The sequence below is a fragment of the Akebia trifoliata genome, chromosome 3 (genome assembly GCF_017979445.1).
Source record: "Akebia trifoliata isolate Shusen 1 chromosome 3, ASM1797944v1, whole genome shotgun sequence".
NCBI classification, from domain to species: domain Eukaryota; kingdom Viridiplantae; phylum Streptophyta; class Magnoliopsida; order Ranunculales; family Lardizabalaceae; genus Akebia; species Akebia trifoliata.
Window position 1 is genome coordinate 25,200,730 of NC_141377.1, and position 23,977 is coordinate 25,224,706.

Genomic DNA, 23,977 nt, shown 5'->3' on the forward strand with positions numbered 1-23,977 from the left:
AAAAATAATATTATCTTCCACTACGACATTCCATAATATATTATGATAGATAATTAAAAGTCTTTTAGTAATACGTTGATGAATTAGTTCTGCATGAAGTTTGACATCAAGCAGAGATGATCTACAATGTACAACACTATAACAAATGGACTTGTTAAAGCTTTCAACAAAATCTTTTGCAAGTTTCTTGAAAAGATTATCTCAAAATATAAAAAAATTGGCCTGAACAAATTAGGAAAACATTATGGGCATACAAAACCTCATACCACACCCCCACGTAGGCGATACTTTATTCATTGGTCTATGAAGTTGAAGTTGTTATTCCTTTGGAACGTCAGATACCTTCACTAAAGATAGCCATTCAAGAAGGTCTAACCTATGATGAGAATGCCAATATACGTCTAGCTGAACTTGATACATTGGATGAAAAGATATTGGAAGCACAACAATGATTAGAGTGTTACCAAGCCCGTTTGTTACGCGCATTCAATAAGAAAATTCAACCATGTTCTTTCTAAGTTGGTGATTTAGTACTCGCAGTATAACGACCGATCATCCTCTCACATCGCTCTGGGAAGAAGTTTGATTCAAAGTGGGATAGACCTCATGTAATGAAGAATGTGTACACTAATATAACGTACCTTTTTGTAACACCTGAAGGATTACGTCTTGGTCCAATCAACTACAAGTTCCTCAAATGATATTATGCTTAAAAATAGAAAGCTCATCGACACGAACCTAAACTGTTTAACAATGCTCCTTGATATGAGCCTAAATTGTTAGTTACAATCCTCAACACGAGCCTAAACTGTATGACACGTTTCTCGAAATGAGCCTAAATTGTCTAATAATGCTCATTATCATACGAGCTTAAACTACATGATACTCTTGACCCGCATGAGTTAAAATTGTGAACGTGCTAAAAAAAATTGAAAGAACTCGTTAGATTGAAAATCCAAGAGGGCGATTTATGCAAAACTTAGAGTATTATCCATCTGAACTACATTATGGTTTGATCCAATTTTGGGTATGTAAGCAGCCTGTAAAGTTACTTCAGGTTCAGCCACATAAAAAAAAAATAGTATACTTGTATAAGGAAAGAAAATAATTTTATTAATTTCAAATGAAATAGATAATGTTATAATTTCCTAAGTTCTATACAATGAAATAAAAAAAGAAAAAAGATAAGCATAATATAAAGAAGTAAGGGTCTATAACTTCTTTTTCAAAGACTCTTCGTTTCGCAAGCAACTGTTTCATCATCATCAATGATTGGAGCATTAACATGGCGAGTGCATTCAGTCTCAATAGTAAATAGAGCATCCCCCTCCTATTGAACTTGGGTATTAAGAGACTCTTTAGAAGCAGTGACTTATGGTAGCAGTTATCTGATTTGAGACAACTCGATTTCTATCTTAGCTTCTCATTTAGTTAGTTCAATTATTTTCTCTTTAGTTTCAATCAGTTGTGTGCTTAAACTATCCATTGATTGATGTTTTAGTTGAGTTTCTTGGTTTAGGATGGATAGCTGAAAATCCCTATTATCTGTTGACAAAGATGATAAAGCTCTCTCTCATCTTGAAAGTCATAGGATCAGTTTTGAGAGAAGAGACAATTGCAGGCATATGAAAAGATTGTCATTCTCTAAGTTTGGAAAAATCAAAACTAAGCATCAACTTAACCCTAAATCGAAGGAATTCATCACGAGCTCTATATAGTGCTTGTTATATGCATAAATCGATGTTACTATCATGTAAGGAAACTTGTTGATTGCGTATGATTTATGCAAGCAAGTGCACTAATCGTTTCAAGTAATAATATAAGATATCGTTCCCACGAGGATTAAGTTACTAAGTACTAAAAATAATCACCTAAATTACTATTTGATGAATCAAGAATTGTGGAATTGCAAATTGAAATAACAATGAAACAAGAAAGAATGGATTCTTATGGATTAAAAACCTAGGGCTTTCGACTTCACTACAGATACTCCTACGTAATTGATTATTCAAAGTAATTCCTGCTTTGCCTTATTTGGAGGTTTAATTCCCTAAACCAACTAGTGTTTTCTCTCGAAATACACTAGATTACTCCTTAAAATATTAACTCAGCACATCTCTATGTGAATTTAAATACCAAAGAGTCATAAAATCTGTGGAATTATTGTAAATTGAATTACTAACCTCTTAGAACATGCTAAAGTACCTCTACCATTCATTCATTCCAACGTGATCTATTTTATTGATCTAACCTAGATTCTAATTCTCATTATAAATTTAGATCAATAAATCAATCAAAACTTTGGTCTTCAGAATTGATAGCATTAAACTCAAAATAGACACACAAATAAGTAATTGCAAAACAAGAAATTGAATTTGTATAAAACAACTACGAAATTGTATCTGAGTTACATCTCAACCCTAGAAACAAAATTTAGTTCATAACGAAATACGAAACAAACATCTTGAAGTTAAACATAGAAGAAAGGAAGAATAAACCAGTAGAATTCGAGATTGTCGTAGCAATCACTTGATCTCTTCTCCCCCTTCTTTTCTAGCCTCCAAGATATCTCTAACCTTTCTCCTCTCTCAATAAACCCTAAAAAATCAACTACTTATAGCCTCCATACGTTCTGAATACAATTAGGGTTAAATCCCTTTTAAATCGGATCTAAACAATATGATAAAAACACGAGACGAAGTGTAGAAAACGGGATCGCGCCGCGTGCCGCGGCAGGAATGTACCCACCGCTGCGGCGGCCAGCTTCTGTCTTGGGGCCCTTGTTGATTTAAATACGAGCGCCGCGGCGAACATGTATCCACTGCTGCGGCGGCCTCTGCCTCTTGTACTCCATTCTTCGAAAGTTCATCTTTTCTTCCGATTTCACCCCGAATTGCTTCCTTTTCGTATTCTTGGCCATTTATTACCTAAAACAATAAAAAATAACGATTACTAAATAAAATCACTCTCAAATTAGCAAAATGTCAAGTAAAATTACATAGTATAAGTAGTTACAAATTGACTTATCAAATTCCCCCAAACTTAACATTTGCTAGTCCTCGAGCAAAAATAGAAATAAACCTAACGAACTGAATCAAAACTAACTTCAGATTCTTCAACTTTCAAGAACAAGTTTCATTTAACAAGCACAATTCACAATAGTGTCTCAAAAATCACTGATAACATAAAGCGTCAAGAATCTATTGGACATTACAAAAACTAGAAAAATCACCTAAACTTTCATCCCATTCAAATCATCAATCCTCTGAAAAATCCAAGTAAGCAATTTCTAAAACAATCAATTCTACCATCCGGATAATTTTATAAAAACAATGCAAACAAATTTGACCTCCAAATAGTAATGAAACATCAAATCTCATAAGCTTGGCTTTCTTGTCACTCTCCACTAATGTAAACTCATCATGCCACCTCGGATCAAAAGGTCTTAATTAAGCTTGTAATGTTAGGTTTAGGTATTGGCTCAAAAAGAATAGATAGGATAATTCAAAGAATGAGAATACTCACAATTGAACAAAATGTAACATTCTAAAGAGCTTAAGAATACTAACATCACAACTTCACTTTTCATACTTTCCTTCTTTCTTCTATGCTATAACACTTTCGCACACTTTCACCACTACTACCATCAAATTCTTTTTTTTTTTTTTTACGAACAAAATAAATAAATGCAGAACACTTTTCTTCAAACTTGTATTCTTCCTTTATTTTTCTTCAAGACCCCCTAACTTATCTTTGATTATCACTGGGGTCAACAACATTTTTTTCTATCCTTTTCTCCCTTAACAATAGATTTTTTCTCTTCAATCTCAACAAATCACATACAAGTGAATATTCTCATTAAAGGTAAGGATAAGTGTTTAGGCTCAAAACCAGGTAGGAAAATAAGTTTTAAAGAAAGAAAATTAAGGCCAAAAATTAAATAAATGGCTCAAATAGGTAACTAGCGGATAAAAATAATTAAGGTAGGCAAAAAAAGCTCAAACGGTCCAAAGATATCCTAAATCATTTCCTAAGAAACATGAAAGTCTAGGATTTCTCCTCGAGCGACAATCAGCCAAGTTCTAAAATCTGTTGAGGCCTATTTTTCATTCACAAATGTCTAAATAAAATGTCTCTAAATAGCAAAACAGGATTATTATTCAAAATACTATACTAGACAAACATTGAATATCCAATTCAAACAAAACAAATGTCTAAGCTATCCTCAAAGTCTAAGTAATATCGAATTCCAACTCAACAACCACATATCACAGTAATCAAGTTATCATCATTGACTTTATGAATTGACTCGAAAACAAAAGAAATGCTCAAAAGTTGAAAATTTTAATGTAGAAAATAAATAAAAGAATAGAAAAGAATAAAAAAAATTGAAAAATAGAAGAATGAAAAGAATGATAGTATGAATTTAATGCAGTTAACAACTCAAAGAATAAAAGAATCAAATTATTTTCTACCCCCCCCCCAAACTTAAGTATCGTCATTGCCTTCAATGAACAAAAGCAAACAAACTAATGTAAGGAAATTAGGGGATAGAATAACTCCCTTCTCGATTTATCTTTGGTACAACGACATTTTCTCCTTTATTTTCAAGCAGTATCGACTTTTGCAAATCTCAAACCTCTTCTTCAAATATCGAATCCAAACTTCTATGCAATCACCTTCCTTCCCCCAAACTTAGTAGCAATCTTTCATTTTTCTGAGAAGAAACAAGAATAGTGAGAGTGATTTGAACAAATGAAAGAAATTTTGTGGATTTAAATAGAGTTAGGGGAGGTAGAAGGTTGAGGAAGATAAAGAGGTGAAAGAAAATGAGAGGTTTTTGGAGAAAAGAAGAGAAAGAGGCGGAGAGAATGTGAGAGATTTGAACCAAATGACCGATTTAATCACTTAAAATTCCAATTTCACGACTCGCGCCGCGGCAGGTAAGTCATTTCCGCCGCGGCTCGTGCCCTAATTCCTTCAATTTGGGCTGGTGTCTTTTCTGATTTTGAGAAACCGCCGCAGCGCACATGTACCCACCGCTGCGGCGGAATTGACTGGGCAGCACTGAAATCGTATATTCACCTGAACAATAAAACCAACATAATTAAAATCAAAATAAATAACATAAAATAAATCCTAAACTACCTAATAAAATAAAATAACAACTAAAACTAAAATAAAATAAACTAATGAAATCCAAAATCCTTGAAATTTTAATTTTGGAAATAAATCAGGTTGTCTCCCGAGAAATGCTAAAATTTAAGTTTTTAGCTAGATTTTCTTGAATCTTCACTTCGGAATTGAGAGTAAAATGGACACCCGCTCAGTATTAAAGTTCCCTCCGAAGTAGTGCTTCAATCGATGCCCGTTTACTGTAAAAATCCCTTTCGACGGATGCTTGACTTCTATTGCCCCGATGGTAAGACCTTGTTGACAGTGAAAGACCGGACCACCGTGATCTTAATTTTCCCAAAAAATGTTTAAGTCTTGAATTGAAGAGGAGAACTTGTTGTCCTTCTTTGAATTCCCGTTTGTGAATGTGCCTATCATGCCATTTCTTCGTCTTTTCCTTATAGATCCTAGCATTCTCATAAGCATCATTCCGGAACTCTTCCATCTCATTTAGCTATAACAGTCTCTTCTCCCCTGCAGCTGTAAATTGAAATTCAAGAACTTAACAGCCCAATATGGTCTATGTTCCAACTCAACGGGGAGATGACAAGTGTCGACAATAAATTTCAAACGGATCTACCTCAAGATTCGTGAAATATGATCACAAATGATTTTATTGATTTTTGATGAAAAGTAGATACAGATCTCAATGTTTCCTTTGATTAACAGTCAAATACAAAAATAGTGATGATGATGTATGTAGCTTTTCTTCTCTCCGGGCTTCGCGCTTTATTGGCTAAGAAGGATGCTTTGACGTTGTCTTTATTTTGTGCTTGATCTTCTGTAGAGGCTTCTGTAGATTTTCTTCTCTCCGGACTTCGCGCTTTATCGGCTAAGAAGGTTTTCTTGGCTTCCAGAGAAGGGCTTTATGCTTGATTTTCTCTTTAGTTGGAGTCCGGATCTCTGAAGAACCTTGCTTTGTCTCTGGAGGAGGGCTTGAGAGCTTTTCTTCTCTAGAGGGAGAGCTTCTGTCTTCTGAGAGAAAGTGATCCAGATCCCCTCTCAATAAGAGAGGCTCTTGTATTTATAGACTTAAAAGTAATTTAGCTTTCCAATTATACCCCCAACTTAAAAAGGTTTAATTGATTTATTTAAAAGGCTAAATTTGTCCAAATCCAATTTTAAGGATTTAATGGATTATTATTGAGTCGAACTCATTTTTTTGGGTGTAAGGCCCAATGCTTAATGTGTGGATCACTGGAATTTGCTTAGGTCATGGACTTTATCTGCAAAAGCCCAAAACCCAGGCTTGTGAGAGGCACGTTCCCATTTAATGGACTCAATTTGGATTTGAGGCCCATTATAAAATTAGGAATTTTTATTTATAAAATTTGTAAAGGCCTCCTTAAAATTTAGGTCCCTACAACAAGATTTTCCATAAACCAATTGATATGGAGACATTCCAATAGGTGTCTTGAAAGCTGTCCGGTAGGCCCATAGAGCATCATCCAATTTGCTTGACCAATCCTTCCTTGAAGAATTGACTGTCTTCTCTAGAATCCTCTTTAGCTCACGGTTGGATACCTCAACTTGACCACTTGTTTGCGGATGATAAGTGTAGCTACCCTATGTGTCACTTCATATTTGCTCAGAAGTGAATCAAATTGTTTGTTACTGAAGTGTGATCCTCCATCACTTATGGTAGCTCTTGGTGTTCCAAATCTTGCAAAAATATACTTCTTCAAAAATCTCACCACCACCCGAGCATCATTGGTTGGCAATGCTACAGCTTTAACCCACTTGGACACATAATCTACAGCAACCAAAATAAAACGATTAGAAAAAGAAGATGGAAAAGGACCCATAAAATCAATACCCCAAACATCAAACAATTCAATTTCTAAAATATTTGTTAGAGGCATCTCATTTTTCCTAGATATATTCCCAACCCTTTGACATTTATCACAATTGGCAACAAAATTATATGAATCTTTAAAAATAGTAGGCCAATAAAATCCTGATTGTAAAATTTTTGCTGCTATCTTGGTTGCTCCAAAGTGTCCTCCAACTTCGCGAGAATGACAATGTTGAAGGATACTCTCCATCTCCTCTTCCGGCACACATCTTCTAGTTATACGATCACCACACATCTTGTAAAGGAATGGATCATCCCATATGAGATACTTAATATCTGAAAAGAACTTCTTCCTCCTTTGGTGGGTGAGTTCGGTAGGCACAATCCCCCTAGCCAAATAGTTGACAAAATCAGCCTACCATGGGACTTCTCCAACTGTAAACAGTTGCTCATCCAAAAATTTCTCATTAATATCTCCATCAACTTCTTCATTCAGCTGCACATGGTCCATCCTAGAAAGATGATCTGCAACTACATTTTCGGTTCCTTTCTTGTCCTTGATTTCCAAGTCAAATTCCTGCAAAAGTAAAATCCATCTTAGCAACCTTGGCTTTGCATCTTTTTTAGCAAATAAATACCTCAAAGCCGAATGATCAGTGTAAACAATCACTTTAGAACCTATTAAATAAGACCAAAATTTGTTCAAAAGCATAAACAACTGCTAAAAGCTCTTTTTCGGTAGTTGCATAATTCAATTGAGCCTCATTAAAACTTTGCTAGCATAGTAAATCACATGAAAGACCTTATCTTTTCGCTGCCCTAAAACAGCACCTATAGCATATTCACTAGCATCACACATCAAAGTAAAAGGCAATTCCCAATCGGGTGCAGCAATAACAGGAGAAGATATCAATTTCACTTTAAGAATTTCAAAAGCATCTAAACATTCTTTGAAAAAATAAAAAACTGCATCTTTTACCAACAATTCACAAAGAGGTTTAGCAATTTTAGAAAAATCTTTAATAAATCTCCTGTAAAATCCTGCATGTCCAAGAAAACTTCTAACTCCCTTAACATTGGTAGGAGGCGGAAGCTTCTCAATTACATCAATTTTTGCTCGATCCACCTCAATTCCTTTAACAGAAATTCGATGTCCCAACACAATTCCTTCTTTTACCATAAAATGGCATTTTTCCCAATTCAAGACCTAGTTTGTGTCAACACATCGCTGGAAAACCAAAGAGAGATTAGAAAAACAATTATCAAAAGAAGAACCAAAAATAGAAAAATCATCCATGAACACTTCAATGTATTTTTCAACCATATCGGAAAAAATTGACATCATGCAACGTTGAAAAGTAGCAGGGGCGTTGCACAATCCGAATGACATTCTTCTATAAGCAAAAGTTCCATATGGACATGTAAAAGTGGTCTTCTCTTGATCCTCCGGTGCTATTGGAATTTGATTATCGCCCGAATATCCATCTAAGAAACAATAATAGTCATGCCCGGAAAGTCTCTCCACCATTTGGTCAATGAAGGGCAAAGGAAAGTGATCCTTTCTTGTGGCATCATTGAGTTTCGGTAATCTATACAAACTCTCCATCCAGTTACCGTTCTTGTGGGTATAAGCTCATTGTTGTCATTCTTCACTACGGTCATACCACCTTTCTTAGGAACCACTTGGACCAGACTTACCCATGAACTATTCGAGATTGGATAAATTATACCTGCATCCAGAAGTTTCACAGCCTCCTTTTTCACCACTTCTTGCATGGAAGGATTTAATCTTCTTTGAGGTTGCACCAATGGTTTGTAGCTCTTTTCCATCAAAATCTTGTGCATACAAATAGATGGGCTAATTCCCTTGATATCATCGATAGTCCATCCAATAAGTTTCCTATGCTCCCTTAAAATCCTCAATAACTTTTCTTCCTCCAAATCATTCAAAGAAGAGTTAATAATAACAGGATAATAACAAGACTCTTCTAAGAAAGCATACCTAAGATGTGATGGCAATTGTTTAAGTTCAAGTTTAGGAGGTTCCTTTTTAGATGATGGTTCATTAAATGCACAGCTCCCAACTCTTTAAATTTAAGCCTTTTTGGAAACTCATAAGATGGCAAAGCATTCAGATTATTCACACATTCAATTATATCTTCATCATCACTTAGAGTTCCTAAAGTTCTACCATTTAATATGCAATTTTTCAAAGGTAAGGGAGGAAAAGATTCATTAAATTTTTCAGCTACTACCCTATCCAAAACACTTATTGCAAAACATGCATCAACATCGGAAGGAAATTTCATAGCCTCAAAAACATTAAAAGTTACTTGTTCATCTTGAACCCTTAAAATCAACTTACCTTGATGAACATCTATGAGAGTTCTACCTGTGGCGAGAAAAGGTCTTCCCAATATTGTAGACACCCCATTTTTGCACTCGCCTGATTAATCAACTCGTCAACCCGATCGCAATGATTCCCAATGATGGATGTGTATTCCATTGCTTTATTTTGTTACCAGATGTGTTTCAGAAATCCGGATGAGGTATCTCGAACTGACAAAATCTTAGAAATCACACTACGCTAGGAAAATACAACTCCAGAAACATAGAAATCATCATCTTGCAAACCGAAAAGAAGTTTCACGATAAAAATCACTAAAAATTGACCAAATTACCAAAATATCCCTAACATCAAAACAACCCTAGAGCCTAAATTACGCTTAGGAAAACTCATTCAAACACATAAAAAAAACAAATCGGAACCAAATAAATCATTTCACCAATTTTAACAGAATTCGATAAAATTACGAAAATACCCCTCATAAAGTTCACGACCATTTCATACAAAAAAACTTCATAAATGGCAAAAACCAACATTCCCATTGAATTTCTTACGAAAAACGGATTCCAAAACATCTTGGAACATGGAAAAATGACTTAAAACGTAAAAAATCCTCTCCGAGGGCAAAATGGATAATTTCACAATTTTAATAATTAAAGATTTCGAAATTAATAAATAAATTATTAAATAATGTAAAGTGAAACATTAATAAAATTAATTTTAAAATGTGAATAAAAAATCGATCAATCAGGCTTTCAAGCAAAATTGTTGAGGGTTCGCAAGATATTTCTTTAAGGACCCCTCCATTTGGGGGTCCAAAGAATTAAAGATATAATAGAGAGGGGTTCTCCAAAAATTTAAAGTCAATCAAGCAAGACTAAAGTCAAGATATTAAAGTCAATCAAATAAAACTAAAGTCAAAATTAAAGTCAATTAAGTAAGACTAAAGTCAAGTATTAAAGTCAATCTCATAAGACTAAAGTCAAAACCCTAAATTAAAACCCTAAAGACTAAGTCAAAACCCTAATTGAAATCCTAATCAAACCCTAATGCTTTTAAAAAACTTTATAAATAGGAGTCTCCACACCCTCGTATCAAAGAAAAAATCCTAGGAAAAGTAGGTGAAGAAGCCTCCACAACCTCTCCAAAACCCTAATTTTGGAGCCTCAACTCCTTACCTAACACCCCTGCTCTGATTTTAGCCTAAAAAAACACCCAAAAACCTCTCAAAAATATCCTAAAAATCCACAACAAATTCGAAGCACCCAGATCCAAAAAGGAGATACCTTACCTCGGAGATCAGAAATCAGATCCTAAGATAGAACGAAGTAAGGAATACGGTACAAGGAGCCGTTTTCACCAGATCTGAGGGAATAACACTTTTACAGATCGAAGGTAAGTTTTTTTTTTTTTATTATTTTTTAATTTAGGTTTTTCATTAGCGATGTAGATTTATTTGGGATAAGTAGAGACCGACAATGGCGGGGCGGGGTTGGTGCCTAACACCTTCCAACCCCGTAACATGATCCCCGGATTCAGATTTTCTGTAGTAGATTAGTGTTTATCCATTTTAGAGTCAGTTTGGTTCCTAGACCGTAATAACTAGGTGGTGACTCCCAAACCTCAAGGGTCAAAAGTGGATCCGCGCACCCCGCGTATCGAGGGCGCTTTCAGTGGTGACGCCACTGGGGACTATTGAGGATCAAACTTGAAAAACCCCAAGTATGGGAGCATTGCCAAGATAACCTAATTTTTTTATATTATTTAGTTCGATTTATTTTATTTATTTATTTTTGTGACTTGATTGTAGATGATTTTGGGTATTGCATTTATTTTCCAATTAAGGATCACTTTTTGATGACCCCTAAATAATGAAAGATTCAAATTGACATATAAAAATGATGGAATGATGAAGGTTGGGGCAGTAATGTTCAAACGTTTTTACGAAGCATTCTAATGAGAATTAAGTCTGAGAACTTTTAATAAAACGTAGATCTCATCGAGTAGATTAATTTAGAACTGAGTTCACTCAATTTCGTTATCGGAAGCCTTAGATATCATTGATGCAAGTTCAATCTGTAAATCTAGAATTGTTACTGAATGAAGGTTGGGACAGCAATGTTAAAACGTTTTTACAGAATATTCTAGTAAGAATTAAGTCTGGACACCTATTAATAAAACGTAGATCTCATCGAGTAGATTAATTTATAACCTGAGTTCACTCAATTTCATTATCAGAAGCCTTAGATATCATCGATGCAAAGTCAATCTGTCAATCTGGAATTGTTGCTGAATGAAGGTTGGGACAGCAATGTTAAAACGTTTTTATAGAACATTCTAGTAAGAAATAAGTCTGGACACCTATTAATAAAATGTAGATCACATCGAGTAGATTAATTTAGAACCTGAGTTCATTTGATTTCGTTATCGGGAGCCTTAGATATCATCGATGCAAGTTCGGATTGTATTTTCCTAATTCACAGAAAATCCGAATTTATCTAATGTTAGCACAATTAATGTTCCTGAGAGTGAGCTCATCTCAACCATTGTCATTCTATCATCAATGTAACATCTATTGGAATCTCAATTTATTTTGGATCACCCAAAAGTGATCATTGATTGGACCTTAAAAATTATAAAAATTATGCCTATTGCAATGTTTGTATGATCAATTATTATATGCCATGCTCATTAATTGATTTGCCATGATCTTGATAGATATTTTTTGATGTGCATGCTTTAATCTTAATCTTGATGTGATGAATTATGTGGGTAATATTCATATGATATTCATGTTGTGATGGTTTGATTAGGCCTATGGACCCATTTATTTGAAAAGGCCCCGGGCACACCCCACCCTGTGTTGCACACACTACATGCACGTTTACTGTTTTGCACACTTACACGTCCTATATAGCCAACGTGGCACTAGTGCGTGGCCCGGTCTCTTCAGAGATGCGACGTCATTCATGAAAATCACAACTCCAGTCACGTACCTTAGGGTATATCAAATTGGGGCATCAATACCGTCTAATCAGGTGATTCTGAGAGGTATATTGATGCACCCAGGCTGGAGCGACTTAAGCCTTTGACCTATTGTGAGCCACACAGTCACATGTCCCGATTGCCAACGTAGTACTAGTACGTGGTCGGTCCCCTCGTGGGCTAAACCATTTATGAAAGCTACAACTCTTGACTCGTACCCATAGATATGTAAAGATAATCTAAGTATATCAATTGCACTTCTTGGTCAAAATCGGTGCCTAAGCGAGATCTTGCCCCGTTGTACCCTACTATACGAGGGGGATAGACTACGTCTATTCTAGACGAGAGGTATTTAAGTAGGCCCTTGCTCAGCATCGTGCGTTACCTCTCAACTGGAGATCAAACTGGCTGTTTTTGACTTCAGAGAAGTGGGTTGAGGTTTTAGATTATCACCTATACGGTATATCAAACCAAGTTACCACGTATCGAAAGGTATATAGGTGTGCTTAGGCAAGGGTGGCCAGATAAAAATGCATTGCACGTAGTAAGCTTAGAGTCTAGAAACCTCTCATGTAGGTCACGACTCGAACTTATTGTGGGTGTTCCCGGGTTGTTTATTGAATGGAACATTTGGATTGATGAATGTATGTGAATGATGTAAATGATGAGATCAGAGTGTATGATTGTCCCCAATGATAAAAAATGTTGTTTTTGAAAATTAAAATGGGTGCACCAACCCAATAAAAAATCCATTTTAAACTTGACCCAGTCCATCTCGATCCAACAATCATTATGGGCCGAGCCATTTGAATCAAAATAAAATTCAAACTTTTTCTGATTCGGATTTGAAACCCATTTTAAAAGAAGAAAAATATTTTCCATAAGAGAAATGCTTTTCAAAAGTAAAATATTTTTCGGAAGAATAAGATTTTCCAAAAGAAAATGCTTTCCCAAAAAGTTTTCTAAAAAAAAGAAAAGGAAGAAAAATATTTTTCAGAAAAAAATGGTTTACAAAAAATATATTTTTGCATAAAAAATTATTGAAATATGTTTGTGGAAGTTGTTATTCAATGAAAACATTATTTGTCAATATTTTTCAAGAGTGCAATAAAATTATTTTTCTGAATAATCATTACATTAATGAATTGTTTAATGGATTGGTGCACAAAATTCAATAAAATCCCAGGGTTCGTTTAAAATGTTATTAAGGGGGTAATACTGAAATTGACTAAATCTACCTTTGATGGGGTCATATAGGTTTATCATTGCGCCCAAATTCAAGCGTCCACCTCCTAGTTGGAGTCGTAAGTCCAGTCGGTTAGAAACAACCACAGTACCAAGTCAACAAGCAGAGATGGCTTCAGAATCTGAGCTCACAGAGATCCGTAAGATCTTGGCAGCCTTTGCCAATGATATCAGCAATATAAAAAGCAAAGTGAAAATGTTAGAACAGACCTCGGAATCGATGGGAATTCCCCTAGATGACCCAAAAGGAAAAAAGGTAGAAGAGAAATGTCCACGTGAAGTCTTCGAACTCGACGGAGACGAAGATTATGTTGATGAAAATCCGGCATTATCTAACAGAATGTCCCAATTGGAGTCAGCTATGAAGAGTATAAAGGGTATCGATGAAATTGCAGCGGGCATTGAAGCCCTGAACCGTATCCCTAGAATTCATCTGCCAGAGAAGTTTGTGATGCCTGAAATGGAGAAGTTCAGTGGGGTAGGTTGTGCAAAAACGCATCTTAAAGTGTATGTTACTAACATGCGCACTATGGGGCTTAGCGACGAACATATGACATTACTGTTTGAACGAACTCTGACAGGATCAACTCTACGATGACTAATGTCTCTAGATCCAGCTACAGTAGGTACATGGGAGAATATGTCAAAGGCTTTCTGGCATCAGTACAAATACAGTACCGAAATTAAAACTTCAAGAAGGGACTTGGAGTCAACCAAACAGAAAAATGAGAAAACATTTACTGACTTCATCGCTCGTTGGAGGGCCAAGGCTGCACAAATGTGGGATAGACCTTCAGAGAAATAACAAGTGGCTATTATCTTGAAAACCTCTCGCAAGGGTATGCCCGACATCTAGTCTCCCAGTACCTTCCTACATTCGAGTCTCTATTGCAAGCTGGTAGCCAATTGGAAGATGCTTTCGCTTTCGGAATCCTTTCCAATCCTTCTGACAACAAGTTCAAAAAGCCTTTCACCAATTCTAAGTCTAGCACTGATCACGCCTATGTAGCCCATACGTCTACTACTCCCGTCCAATCTACTATCTTGCCTAGTAACCAAGTTAACCCTAATCAACCTCGACCACGTAGGAAATTCACCAATCTTGGTATGCCTTTGAACATTGTCTTTCAGAAACTATTAAGTAAATGGCTCATTGCACCTCTCCAACCTCGACCTTTACCAAATCCACTTCCCACTTCTCACAATCCCAACCTATTTTGTGAGTTTCACGAAATTCCGGTCATCTTACTGATCGTTGCGTTGCTCTTCGTCATATAGTTCAAGACCTCATTGACGCCAAAAAAGTTACTGTCCCTACCCCTGAGCAGCCAAATGTTACTACAAATCCTCTACCCATTTACCAACCTCCTCAGACTTTGAACATGGTATCCAATGCTCAACTCTCGTTTGACCCAATCTTTCTCATCCGATCTGTCAATCATAAACCTCCTAGCCCCCATCTTACCAGAGTGATGGTCCCTAATGAGATTTTCACCACCAAACGCAGTCTTGGCCATGAGAGAAGAAGTAAGTTTGAAGAATGCAAAGAACCTGAAGAAGAAGACTCAGTCCAATCGCTTGGAAATAGTTTCTCGAGTTCTCAGTCTGTAATCAAGTCCGTTGTCGGTAATTGTCTTTAGTTATTTATGAGTCTTGAGTCTAGTTCTTTCTATCAATTCAGTAATCAAGTTTGTCTGTTTATTTCTTATTTTGTTCTATTCAAGTTAGTTTGTCGAGTCTGCAATGGTGTCAGTCGCCCTATCTAAATTGAATAAAGAAAATTTTTGAATACCTTGAGCGCATTAACGAGTTAACTAATAACTGGCTTCAAAAGGAATTCTTCTAATAAGGAACCCTCTCTTGAATGAGAAGATAAATGTCTTGTTCGAGGAACTAAAGGTCATTGACCTCGGAACAAAAATAATTCTCAAGAAATTCAGATTGGAACTAACTTATCCCCAGAGGAGCACAAAGAGATGATAAATTTATTCAGAAAATTCAAAAGACTTGCTTACATGGTCCTATGAGGATATGTCGGTTAAATTTGGAGTGTTGTTTAACATGAAATATATACCCATCCTGTGAGAACACCAACCAGAATAGACTTACATAGCCAGAGGAGGGATTATAAAATGTATCAGTGCTGGAATTTTAAAATCGACGGAATAGTTGAAGTAGCCAGTAAAAATCTCAAGACAATCATCGTGAAAATGTGTCAATCACACATCACACCGGGACTGGCCAGATAAGTTACCATTCGCATTATGGACATATTACATTTCAATACAGTCTTCTACTAGAGTTACTCTAGTATGATATGGAAGCAATCTTACCGATTAAAATGGAAAATCCTGTATCTCAAGGTCTTGATGGAAGTTAATTTTTAGAAACAAATTGGGTCTGTCAATGGAGAGGAGTCACTTGCATGTTTGACAAGAAAGTCAAAGTTCATCACTTATGAGTCAAGGATCTAAAGCATCAGACTACCCAAGAAAAAAAAATTTTGAGTACTCTTCCTCGATCCTAGAAAGTTTGAACCCAATTGGAGAAATTCATTCATTAAGGAAATATTGTCTGGGAAAGTCATCAGACTTCAAGATCATGATGGAAGTGAACTACTAGAACCAACCAACCTTGACCAGATCAAGCGGTACTACATTTAAGGAGGCCATCTTTGGCCAAATCAATTCTCTTGTTACCCAGTTCAATATATCCTTTCTCAACCCCTTTGCAACCTTTTTCAAAAAGAAAAATTATGCCTTTTCTTTCTTAGCCCGATCACCTAACCTAGGGGAGGGAAGTTCCGAACTACGTTTTGGTCTGATCCCAAAAATTTGGGGTACGTAGGTAACCTGAGAAGTTACTTCAGGCCCGACCACATCAAAATAAAAAATAGATTCCTCGACAAAGAAAAAATCTAAAAGAAAAAAATTCAAAAGAAAAAGAAATATCTGCAAAATGGGGAAGAAAATTCAAAGCAAAATAAAAGAAATGCCACACAAGGGGCATTCGGATTTTTGAGCCTCAAAATCCCTTTTTATACCCAGTCCTAAGCTTACCCATGAAAGTCCTCTTAAGTACCGTGCGAGAAGTCAAGGAAGATAGCAAAGCATGATCAGACATCAAATCTAGAAGTTTAGAATGGAAGAAGAAAAAAAAAAGTCTGCTAAGTTGAAAACCCAAAAAGGACGGCTTAGGTAAGAATTAAGGCAAGCTCGCAAGATTGAAAATCTGAAAGGACGACCTTGGCAACAATCAGAGCAAAGAAAAGAGAAAAAATTATAAGCTCGCTAAATCAAAAACCTAAAAAGGCGATCTAGGCAAAAGCTAGGGCATGCTCGCTAGATTGAAAATCAGAAAAGGCAATCTAGGCAAAACTTAGAGCAATGAAAAAATAAAAGAAAATCTCCGTTGAGTTGAGAAGCTGAAAAGACAGTCCGAGCCAAAATATCAGAAGTTCTAATGATCAAGTTTCAATACCCAGTTTGAACCAAATATAGACTCATTGGATACAAGTATCTCGTCTATGATTGATCTGAAGAGTTCATATCCCTAAGTGAACCGACGGGGAGAAAGAACAAATTCTATGATGAATTTCAGAAAGAAATATTTTGTTCCAATTTCTTTGAGCCTAACTCAAAATCTTTAATATAAAAAGTCAAAATTAAAAGTTAAACCTTTATTGCGCTTGTGGTAATCAAGGATTTCAAACTTTCATAACAAGGGCACTTCCTTTTTCTAAAGAGTACAGTTTCCCCCCTTACACTAGGGGCATTTATTTTCAAATTATATTCGATTATCCCCAGTACAATGTTCCTTGTCAAACTAGGGGCATTTTTGTTCTGATGCTTGGTCAATTTCAACCCCAAAGGATAAGGTTAACTTTGAATTAAAGGTTACCCTCTTGATAACAATTTTGAAAACTCCTCAGATTCAAAGAGAGTTAAAATGTTTACAGGACCTTCATAAAATCAAACTTTTTATTAAAAAAAAATTCAAATGCGAGGTTAATCTCCTGTTCGTTCCCAAAAAGAATTAGTTCATTACTTTTTCACTCCGAGTAAGTAGAGTAGAACTTCAAAAAAAAAATTAGTTCATTACTCTTTCACCCTGGGCAGGTAGAGTAGGATTCCCAAAAAGCTTAGTTCATTACTCTTTCACTCCGAGTAGGTAGAGTAGAACTTCCCAAAAAAAATTTCATTACTCTTTCACCCTAGGCAGGTAGAGTAGGACTCCCAAAACAATTAGTTCATTACTCTTTCACTCCGAGTAGGTAGAGTAGAACTTCCCAAAAAAATTAGTTCATTACTCTTTCACCCTGGGCAGGTAGAGTAGGACTCTCAAAAAGCTTAGTTCATTACTCTTTCACTCCGAGTAGGTAAAGTAGGACTCCCAAAACAATTAGTTCATTACTCTTTCACTCCGAGTAGGTAGAGTAGAACTTCCCAAAAAAATTAGTTCATTACTCTTTCACCCTGGGCAGGTAGAGTAGGACTCTCAAAAAGCTTAGTTCATTATTCTTTCACTCCGAATAGGTAGAGTAGAACTTCCCAAAATAATTAGTTCATTACTCTTTCACTCCGAGTAGGTAGAGTAGAACTTCCCAAAATAATTAGTTCATTACTCTTTCACCCTGGGTAGGTAAAGTAGGACTCTCAAAAAACTTAGTTCAGTACTCTTTCACTCCGAGTAGGTAGAGTAGAACTTTCCCAAAAAAAAATTAGTTCATTACTCTTTCACCCTGGGCAGGTAGAGTAGGACTCCTAAAAAGTTAGTTCATTACTCTTTCACTCCGAGTAGGTAGAGTAGAACTTCTCAAAAAAAATATAAATTCATTACTCTTTCACTTAGAGTAGGTAGAGTAGGACATTCAACTTTCTCCCAACTTTTGCTTAGATTTTTCTCAAATCTCATTCGAATTTTCTCGAGTTTTGTTTTACTCAGTTTCACACAGTGCACACACTTGCACATTTGTTTTATTAGTCAAGGAGAATTTTCTAAAATTCAAGGATCTGACACTGTCAGTGAGAGCTCTCGCTCAAGGACCTGACTACTTTTTAGTTCAGGGAGAGCTTTACCTTCAAGGATCCGAACGCCTCGACGAATTGCTAAATCAGGCTGCAAAATGAACTGTCACTAGCTTTGGCATTCAGATATCGCACTATCTACCAAAATAGATTTGCTATCTAGTTTGCTTCAACCCTTTGCCAAAGAGGGGCATCTGTAACACCCCATTTTTGCACTCGCCTGATTAATCAACTCGTCAACCCGATCGCAATGATTCCCAATGATGGATGTGTATTCCATTACTTTATTTTGTTACCAGATGTGTTTCAGAAATCCGGATGAGGTATCTCGAACTGACAAAATCTTAGAAATCACGCTACACTAGGAAAATACGACTCTAGAAACATAGAAATCATCATCTTGCAAATCAAAAGGAAGCTTCACGATAAAAATCACTAAAAATTGACCAAATTACAAAATACCCCTAACATCAAAACAACCCTAGAGCTTACATTACGCTTAGGAAAACCCATTCAAACACATAAAACAACAAATCGGAACCAAATAAATCATTTCACCAATTTTAACAGAATTCGACAAAATTACGAAAATACCCCTCATAAAGTTCACGATCATTTCACACAAAAAAACTTCATAAATGAAAAAAACCAACATTCCCATTGAATTTCTTACGAAAAACTGATTCCAAAACATCCTGGAACATGGAAAAACGACTTAAAACGTAAAAAATCCTCTCCGAGGACAAAATGGTAATTTTAAAATTTTAATAATTAAAGATTTCGAAATTAATAAATAAATCATTAAATAATGTAAAGTGAAACATTAATAAAATTAATTTTAAAATGTGAACAAAAAATCGATCAATCAGGCTTTCAGGCAAAATTGTTGAGGGTTCGCAAGATATTTCTTTAAGGACCCCTCCATTTGGGGGTCCAAAGAATTAAAGATATAATAGAGAGGGGTTCTCCAAAAATTTAAAGTCAATCAAGCAAGACTAAAGTCAAGATATTAAAGTCAATCAAATAAAACTAAAGTCAAAATTAAAGTCAATTAAGTAAGACTAAAGTCAAATATTAAAGTCAATCTCATAAGACTAAAGTCAAAACCCTAAATTAAAACCCTAAAGACTAAGTCAAAACCCTAATTGAAATCCTAAAAGAAACCCTAATCAAATCCTAATGCTTCTAAAAAACTTTATAAATAGGAGCCTCCACACCCTATTTTCGTATCAAAGAAAAAATCCTAGGAAAAGTAAGTGAAGAAGCCCCCACAACCTCTCCAAAATCTTAATTTTGGAGCCTCAACTCCTTACCTAACACCCCTACTATGATTTTAGCCTAAAAAAACACCCAAAAACCTCTCAAAAACATCCCAAAAATCCACAACAAATTCGAAGCACCCAGATCCAAGAAGGAGATACCTTACCTCGGAGATCAAAAATCAGATCCGGAGATAGAACGAAGTAAGGAATACGGTACAAGGAGCCGTTTTCACCAGATCTGAGGGAATAGCACTTTTGCAGATCGAAGGTAAGTTTTTTTTTTTTTTTTTTTTTTAATCTAGGTTTGTCATTAGCGATGTAGATTTATTTGGGATAAGTAGAGACCAGCAATGGCCGGGCGGGGTTGGTGTCTAACACCTTCCAACCCCGTAACATGATCCCCAGATTCAAATTTTCTGTAGTAGATTAGTGTTTATCCATTTTAGAGTCAGTTTGGTTCCTAGACCATAATAACTAGGTGGGACTCTCAAACCTCAAGGGTCAAAAGCGGATCCGCACACCCCGCGGATCGAGGGCGCTTTCAAATATGAGTGGAATATCCTTGTCTTCTTCCATACCCAAAACGATAAAATCAGCAAGAAATATGAATTTGTCCACTTTTACCAAAACATCCTCAATAATGCCTCTAGGATGCTTGATAGATCTATCTGCAAGCTGCAAGGATACCGTAGTAGGTTTCACTTCTCCTAAATCAAGTTTCCTGAAAATAGAGAGAGGCGTCAAATTAATACTTGCACCAAGATCACATAAAACTCTATCAAAATTAAAATCACCAATAGTGCAAGGAATAGTGAAACTCCCTGGATCTTTTAGCTTTCGGGGAAGCTTTCTTTGAAGAATAGCACTACATTCTTTCGTGAGCATAACCTTCTCATTATCTACCAATTTCCTCTTGTTTGATAGAATCTCCTTCAAGAACTTAGCATATTTCGGCATTTGCTCCAGCATATCTACAAAAGGAAGATTAATATGTAAGCTTTTAAAAATATCAATAAATTTAGAAAATTGCTTATCTAAATTTTTCTTTCGCAATCTTTGAGGAAAAGGAATGGGATTAGAAGTTGGTTGTGAAATAGGTTGTTGAATAGGAGCGGTAGCATTTTGATCTTTAGGAAGAACAATTTCATCGTCATTTGCTTGCTTGCTACCCCCCTTTGATTGTTCTAACTCTTTCCCACTTCTAAGAGTTATAGCTTTCACATGCTCCTTGGGATTCTTCTCAGTACTACTTGGGAGTGCTCCTTGAGCTCTTTCCGTCAATAGCTTGGAAATCTCTCCAACTTGATGTTCAAGGTTGCGAATACTTGCACCTTGATTTTTGAAATTGGCTTGGGTATCATCAATGAATACATTGGTCTTTTGCATAAATTGGGTGAAGACCTCTTCCATGGTTGGTTTCTTCTCTTGAGATTGAAAAGAATGAGGAGGTTTTTGCATATTCGCATTGTTGCTCCATGAGAAGTTAGGATGATTCCTCCACCCTTGATTGTAGTAATTGGAGTTACGATTGTATTGTCTTTGATTGTTGGCCACATAATTCACTTGTTCGGAAGAATTTGCTTCATATGGGCCTTGACACTCCAAAGTAGGATGATTCCCTGCACAATTATCACAAACTACATTAGAAACTGCAGCAACATTCATTTTCTTAAAATTATTATTTAAAATAGTAACTTGAGCAGCCAAATTAGTAAAAACATCAATGTCATGAACTCCGGCTGTCCTTTTCTGTGCATTCCCATCAGATTTCAGGAAGTTGTTACTAGCCATGACTTTAATAAGTTCATATCCTTCCTCCGGTGTCTTGTTGAAGAATGCTCTTCCACTTGCTGCATCCACCATGGTTTGAGCATTTGAGAGCAAACCGTTATAAAACGTTTGCACTTGCATCCATAACAGTAGTCTATGGAGCGGGCACTTCCTTAAGAGATCTTTAAACCTCTCCCAAGCTTCATAGAGAGATTCTTGATCTTGCTGTAGAAAATTGGTTATATCGTTCCTCATCTTCGCAGATTTTGTTGGTGGAAAGTACTTAGTCAGAAAGACATTAACCAGCCCATCCCCTGTAGTAATGGTTCCTGAAGGTAGCGAGGTCAACCATGCCTTAGCCTCGTTGTTCAATGAGAACGGAAACAAACGCAGTCTTATGGCATCATCAGTCACCCCATTGTGCTTGAATGTATCACAAATTTCTAAGAAATTTGCAATATGCAGATTTGGATCATCATTAGCCAACCCCCAAACTGAATCGAAGATTGTATCATCTGAATGATGGCAGGCTTGATCTCAAAATTGTTTGCTTGAATAGGTGGCCTTCGAATGCTAGAGACACCCACATTAGGAATAGAGTAATCCTTTAGTGCTCTATTTGGGACTGCATCTCCACCACCACCATTATTCTCTTCTTCTGCCATTACTAAAACTTCTTGTTTAGCTCTTTCTTACGTTCCCTATTTAGCCTTCTAAGTGTCTTATTGATATTAAGGTCGATTGACACTAAATCCAAGCTACTTGTTCGTCTCATACACTAGGAAAAACCTAAAAAGAGATAAATGAATAAAGTAAGAATAAATAAAAATCAAATTAGTAATAAAAGCAATTGGTATTAATATTAGTAATCTTTAATCCCCGGCAGCAGCGCCAAAAACTTGATTGCGTATGATTTATGCTAGCAAGTGCACTAATCGTTTCAAGTAACAATATAAGATATCGTTCCCACGAGGATTAAGTTACTAAGTACTAAAAATAATCACCTAAATTACTATTTGATGAATCGAGAATTGTAGAATTGCAAATTGAAATAACAATGAAACAAGAAAGAATGGATTCTTATGGATTAAAAACCTAGGACTTTCGACTTCACTACAGATACTCCTACGTAATTGATTATTCAAAGTAATTCCTGCTTTGCCTTATTTGGAGGTTTAATTCCCTAAACCAACTAGTGTTTTCTCTCGAAATACACTAGATTACTCCTTAAAATATTAACTCAGCACATCTCTATGTGAATTTAAATACCAAAGAGTCATAAAATCTGTGAAATTATTGTAAATTGAATTACTAACCTCTTAGAACATGCTAAAGTACCTCTACCGTTCATTTATTCCAACTTGATCTATTTTATTGATCTAACCTAGATTCGAATTCTCATTATAAATTTAGATCAATAAATCAATCAAAACTTTGGTCTTCAGAATTGATAGCATTAAACTCAAAATAGACACACAAATAAGTAATTGCAAAACAAGGAATTGAATTTGTATAAAACAACTATGAAATTGTATCTGAGTTACATCTCAACCTTAGAAACGAAATTTAGTTCATAACGAAATACGAAACAATCATCTTGAAGTTAAACATAGAAGAAAAGAAGAATAAACCAGTAGAATTCGAGATTGCCGTAGCAATCACTTGATCTCTTCTCCCCCTTTTTCTCTAGCCTCCAAGATATCTCTAACCTCTCTCCTCTCTCAATAAACCCTAAAAAATCAACTACTTATAGCCTCCATACGTTCTGAATACAATTAGGGTTAAATCCCTTTTAAATCGGATCTAAACGATATGATAAAAACACGAGACAAAGTGCAGAAAACGGGATCATGTCGCCTGCCGCGGCAGGAATGTACCCACCGCTGCAGGGGCTAGCTTCTGTCTTGGGGCCTTTGTTGATTTAAATACGAGCGCCGCGGCAGACATGTATCCACTGCTGCGGCGGCCTCTGCCTCTTGTACTCCATTCTTCGAAAGTTCATCTTTTCTTCCGATTTCACCCCGAATTGCTTCCTTTTCGTATTCTTGGCCATTTATTACCTAAAATAATAAAAAATAACGATTACTAAATAAAATCACTCTCAAATTAGCAAAATGTCAAGTAAAATTACATAGTATAAATAGTTACAAACCGACTTATCACTTGTCAAGTTTGGATAGAAACAATAAACATTCCACGCAGCTTCGGGGCAATTACGGACGAATCAACCAATTTATTAGAAGTAGGTAACGCCAATACGACAAGATTCATATGTGTAGTTGAAGTTGATGGAGTACCATGTGAACTTTGGCGAGAATAGGAAGAAATATTGTCCCCATCACTTTTCGAGAGGTCTTTAGTACCGACCAAA

The 23,977-nt window shown here is 35.9% G+C and overlaps 1 non-coding gene and 1 pseudogene across 1 annotated transcript; one reads left to right on the forward strand and one right to left on the reverse strand.

Moving 5' to 3' along the window:
- Nucleotides 1-7,385: 7,385 nt before the first annotated feature.
- Nucleotides 7,386-22,271, reverse strand: LOC147406202 (uncharacterized; annotated as a pseudogene).
- On the forward strand, nt 21,758-21,864 carry LOC147406203 (small nucleolar RNA R71). Its single transcript, XR_015177165.1, has one exon. It is a non-coding gene; the product is annotated as a small nucleolar RNA R71 (small nucleolar RNA).
- Nucleotides 22,272-23,977: the final 1,706 nt, after the last annotated feature.